Source organism: Fukomys damarensis, unplaced genomic scaffold (genome assembly GCF_012274545.1).
Source record: "Fukomys damarensis isolate Sample0158 unplaced genomic scaffold, DMR_v1.0_HiC HiC_scaffold_12, whole genome shotgun sequence".
NCBI classification, from domain to species: domain Eukaryota; kingdom Metazoa; phylum Chordata; class Mammalia; order Rodentia; family Bathyergidae; genus Fukomys; species Fukomys damarensis.
This window is the reverse complement of record NW_022900924.1, coordinates 25,780,049-25,786,378: the sequence shown is the minus strand read 5'-3', so window position 1 is coordinate 25,786,378 and position 6,330 is coordinate 25,780,049.

The following is a 6,330-nucleotide window of genomic DNA, read 5'->3' as shown; positions in this document are numbered from 1 at the left end:
ACATCCCTGGCATAGTTTTTTTTTTTTTTTTTTTAATCACAGTAGTTGGAGTCCTATATGCCTCACTTATCTCTATGTGAAAATTAATTCCCCTGTTTGGGAAGTATTTTGCCATTACTTCTGTAAACTTTTTTTAATGTCAATTGCACTGTCTTTTGTTTCATCATTGACTCTGATCATGTTCCTTAGCTCCTTTATTTATTTATTTTTTATCTTTGAGTTGTTAATAATGTCTTTCACTATGGACACAATCTGTGTTGTTTTCTGAGAAATTATTTCTGATTTTATTTTTTCCAGATCCTCTTTCACGCCAGTTCAGGGAGTCCAGGTGGTTGAGTATCAGACTGTTCCATCTTGTTTCCCCATGGGGTTGCCTTAGTTGATCTGGAAGTCCTGGTTGGCTCCAATTTGTGGGTTCACAATGCTGACCTTCTAGGCCCCTGTGCTGTGCTGTTGTCCAGTTGGAGTTCTGGCTTGGCCTGAGCACACTTAGGATGGTATCTGGGCATGCCTCTGGCTGGGGTTTGCCCACCTGTGTAACTCTTGTCTGGAGGGCCTTTGGCTGGGAGCTGTGCACCTGAGAGGCTGGTGTCTGAGCTGGCTTCTGGCTGGGGGTCTGTCTACACTTTCCAGTGGTATTTGGGTGGCCTCTGTACTGTCATTATTAATCAATTTGTTATGAAAGTTTGCTCTATTTTTTCATGGAAGTAAGAAGACTTTTAAAAAATAATTGTATCAACATATATTTGTATTGCATTGAAGTAAAGTTTTAAAAGAATAACATTCATAATGAGAATTGCTTCAGGAATATGTAAAAAATAAACCATAGTTCTAAGATTAAGACTATAGATAGACAGATAGATAGATATGTTTAACCTATATTGTATACCTAAAAGGTACCAATAAAATTAACCTTTATTGTTAAACATTTCTTTATTTGGAAACACCATTTTTAACTCTGTTTTCTTTGGATTTTATATTTTGCTGTATTGACATGACTGATTTTTTTTTTTTTTGCAAAAGAGAAACTAGAATATTTGAACTTAATCTCAATGTCTAATTTTTCAATACCCAATTTCTCCCTACCTTTATATCATTTTGGAAGCAAACTCTATTACATTGAGTTACAGGAGTTATGTTATTGGTACAAAATTTGTATATTTTATGACTCTTCGTTAATGAATTATATTATTTTTATAATTGTTTCACATGTTTTTAAGATGCTCATATTAATGTGATGCAGTATACTATAAAGAATCTCTGTAGAAGGAAATAAGAAATGTTATCATCACAGGACTGGAACATTGGAGTGGGAGGTATTGAATATCTACCTATTCAGCATTCATAAGCATTTACAAATAATTATTCAGTAATTATTTGCATTCCCCTTATGTTTTTCTAATTCTAGACTGTGTTTAGAAAGTATTGACTTAAATGCTCAGAAAAAAAACCACAAACACACACACACACACACACACACAAACACACTCTGAAAATTGTTGTGGTAGATTCCTCTAAAAGTGAGAGGACAGAAAGAAACAGAGTTTGGGTACACAGGAAACAATGGGACTAATGTAGAAAGACTAGACAGGGCCAGACTATAAAGACATTTGAGTTTTGTGTCCTGAGGTCTAATTTCATTTGTAGAAGAACAAGGTTTTAGTAACTATCACAATATAATTAGATTTATGTATTAAAAAAGAGTATATATGATGAATTAGAATGGAACAAACTATTGGAAAGGATCTCAGTTTATATTTTATTCATGCAATCTCTTTAAATAGAAGTTTAGTGTGATCTAAAATAAACATGGTTGTGATAAGTGTAAGGAACATTTTTCAGGAATGTAGACGCTGCTTTAACCCATTTTTTTAACATAAAATGATGGTAGGAAATGAAAGATAAAGAAAAAAGTGTGAGTGAGTAGTTAGGAAAGACTCCACAAGTCACACTCTCTCCTCTCTCCTCACTCCTCTCTTCCCTCATCCTTCCCTGGCCCCTGCCTTACTCTCTATGTTCAAATTAAGAAGTAAAATGCCATTTCAGCAATGAAACAGAAAATCTTAACTTTAAATTCCCCGGAGCGTTTAGAAATGCTTACTAAATCAAGTAATGGGAACTAGAAAAAATTTAGAATTTTTAAATCATTTTTTCCTAATAGAAACAAGTCTGAAATTATTTTCATTCATGTGGGCACATGTCTTTTTTCTCCTTGTTTACTAAACCTCAGAAATATTTCAACAATCAACAGTATAACAAAACTCATACCAAAATTTTACTGCAAAGTAAATAGGGTATTCTCTGAACAAATAATTTTTTGAAATCTAAATATAGGTTACTTGATAAATCTCATAGAAGATTAAAAAATAAACAATGCACTTATTTTTCTGTGGTGATAGATACCTTAATTTTATTTTCTCAATCATGCTAGAAAACTCATTGGCACTATCATGATGGCTGTCCCTTTACTAATAAATCCTGGCTTTGTTCCTTCTTGTCCAGCTGATGCATAAATTATAGCTGCCTGGAATACAGAAGCTGGTATTGTTTGAGTTGTTTCTTCACAGCAGGAAGAGACAGTTGCTAAAGTATATTTATTTAAAACAATTTTAGGAGTTAAATATTCCCCTCAACTTCATAAATTAATATTTTATTTTATTTTAAATTTATTTAAAATTTAAAAATTAGCTATATAATCTGCAAATGATCTTTTTTCTAGAAAATAAAGTCTTTACACACATATATATATGTATATATATACATATATATATGAAATTCTGCTTATGTATGCAGAACAAGAGAGAAATAAAATGCTAATGTGCCATCTGAAAAAGTTAACATATATTATGTATGTATACCAACTCATCATTATGAATGAAATCATTATGTACTACAACACGTACTAATAAAAAATAAATTATAAAATTCCTTAGCATATACATATATATGTATATATAAACATTTACTTATCCTTTTGATGAAATTATAGAATGTTTAAATTATATTACTTATAAAACTACTATTAGGCCCTTTCCTTTACATGTCCTTTTGTGTATGTAAACAAGTGTTTCTCAAGTTTATATTTAGGAAATATTTCCATAAGGTACAAACACAAATTCTATTAGGACATTTAAAAATTATTTCTTAAAATTTTACAATATAGAATTTGTGTTTCCCACAATAGTGTTGGATTTGTAGCATTTTCCATTTACTCTATGGTTAACTTTTATCTCCATCATGGTTCAAATGTCTCACATTCTATTGTTATATTACTTTAATCATTAATCTTAAATTTATAAAACATATTTTATCCAAGTCTAGATTACTCATAGCTTTGAATATGACAAGTTACTAATAAAGTAATTTTCATTTGAAAAAAGCTCATCCTTAAATTCTAAGGTAATTTCTACAGCATTTTAATTATAACTACATTCATATATATAATTACTGCTGTCTTATTACAATCATATTTTTGGGTAGACCAAAATGTTCTATTACTTTCTTCTTTTATCATTTTTTACTATTCAATATGAATTTTCTTATGGATGCATATGGTTTATAAATGTTTATATATTTTAGACATCATTATTTTTAGAGTTCTAATATTAACATTTTTATAAAACTGCATATATATTTTTGCATTCTTTTAGGTTAATTGATTTGTTGAATATTAAACTCTAATATCCATTTCTCCATCTGATAATAAATGCAATTTTGAGTCTACTACTAATAAATGCAATTTGCTGTTGATTTTCATTAATTATTGTCTTCTTAATCTATATATTTCTTTCTCCTTAATGAACTTCAATTTAAGACAGTGTGTATCAGTTTTGACTTTAAAATATATCCTGCTTACTATTCACTGGTATTTTCAATCTGGGTGCTCAAACCTTTCTATAATACATCGCTATATTAGCTAGATTCTTTAGTGAAACAAATCAATAGCTTATAAATGTATATGTATATATAAATATGCAGATGAATTCATTAAATAAGCTTACAGGGTCAGAGACAGGATAGTCCATAATTGCCATCTACATGCTGCAGTTATAGAATCCAAGATATGCTCAGTCTAAGAAGTTTGAATAGATACAGCAAGCATGATAAGATACAATCCCAGTCCAAGACCTAAGGCCTGGGAACTCATTGGAAAATCTGTTATGAGTCCATATTGAAAGGCTGAGAATCAGAAATCTGATATTTATAGGTAATGGAAGTAGTAAAAGATGCAGGAGTTCATGCACAAAAGAACTTTGCATACTGAAGTCAACTCCCACATTTCTCTTCCTCATTCATTCTTTGCAAACTTCAAGCATACTGGATGGTACCACCCAAAGTCAGGGTGGGTTTTAATCCCTCAGTTTTCTGGCCCGTGTACTAGGAATCTTGGGAAACACCCCACAGACACATCCAGAAGTAGGTTTTGCAATCTCCAGTGGCATAATTAGCACACACTACTTATACAAAAATGGGGGTTGCTATTCTTCTAGGTATGTGTTCTTTCAGTCAAGATGAATGAGAATCATGATTAGTGATCACAGGTACTGTCTATACATAAACTGATTCTTACTTCATATTATTGCAGTACCACTTAAATCTTTCCCACTTCTAGGTTCATACATGAGAAAATAGCCAAGTTGAAAAATTAAAGTATTAAGTAGACATGGCAGAGTACAGACATGCACAGTTTTTATTTTGATATGTAGAATGTGGTCCAGCAAGAGTTCAGGGAATTACCAAAGGTCAACAGACATTTCCCTGTATAAACTCCTAGAGATCCTGATCACAATGTAGACTCTGTTTCCACCAAGATATGTGAAACATGTTGGCTTCAGGGAAGCTTAAAACAGAAAATTTAGTGAGGCTTTTAAATGCGGTCTGGCCCTATAATCCAATGAAGCTGACCTAACTGACTGGGCCACTGTCAAATCATCAATAAAGAAAGCAACTTGGAGATATCTGGAGAGATTCAACTTGAAACTGTATGTCATAAGCTGTACACCTGTTACAGCTAATAGTCAACATCTGGGTATCCAGGCATTCCCAGAAATAGAGGTCAAACTTGTTCAGCACAACTGCAGAACTACAGAGCAATTGTTTCCACCATGCATGTGCCAGAATGGTGAAGCAGGGCAGAGTCATATATGTAAGCACATGGTAGAGGGGCAGATGTCCAAGGAATAATGCAAAATATTTGGGATGTAGTTGAGAATCAGATAATCCTCAACTATCAACTGTCACAGTAATGGTAAACACAAAAGACTGGTTAAAAGTGTAAGGTAAGGCACAAATTATATTCAACATATAGAAAATTGTACAGTATCATTTATTGGAAAATTATTAAAGTATTTAACTGTGTTTTGTGCCTAAGAACGTAATTTTTCTTACTAATCCAGCTTTTAGTTACCTTAAAGAAACAGATTCAAACATGGTAATGTGTTTAATCTTGCCAATATTGATGTATCATTTCCCAGTTAATTGGAAATTTGTCATTCAGAAAGGTCTCATAGCACTACTGTGAACCAAAATAACATTAAATAACTAGCAATAAATTTAATATCTGAATGTCTAATTGACAATTAAAAGGAATACACATTCACTGAGTATGTCCTATACAAATATACTGCATTTCCAATATATAGGGAATAAGTTGACAGTAGTAATCAAGATAAAAATTGAGGTAAATTCAAAATTAAGTTTATTCATTTCTTGGTGGCTTCTAGTATTTAACACTTCTAAGCTTCTATGATAGTTATGAAATAAAATTAATATGATCATGAATAATTTCTTTTGAATGCAAAGCACAGTTTAATAGTTTCACTAATATGTATTTCTTAAATAAGATAAGGATTATCAGAAGATTCTTGAAATCTCAGTGACAGTAGAAAATAATAGTCACCAAAGCATTAAGAAAATTTAGAAGAGTGATTTAGAATTAAATGGGATCTATTTGTACGTATCAGAAATAATAGTAAATGTTAGGAAAAAGTAATCATTTCTATTTAGAAGTGGTTTTGAGATTAACATAATTTCATTTTAAATAAATAAATAAATGTTTCTCTTAATTTGCATAATTCAGTCACTCTCATACACAAAGAAAATATCTTGCCCACAAAGTGCACATTCATCTGTGGAATTGATATGGTTTGAATCTTTATTCTCTCTCTATGGAAAGAAGTAATAAATATACCGTAGATTCATGCAAGTTAAAAATCAAAATGCAAATGTGCTGTAAACAAATTCTTATGGCAGTTGATTTAGGAAAAAGTAATCTGTAGCATAATTTTTGAAAGTTGTATTATAATTAAGTAAACTCAAACATAAGCTTAC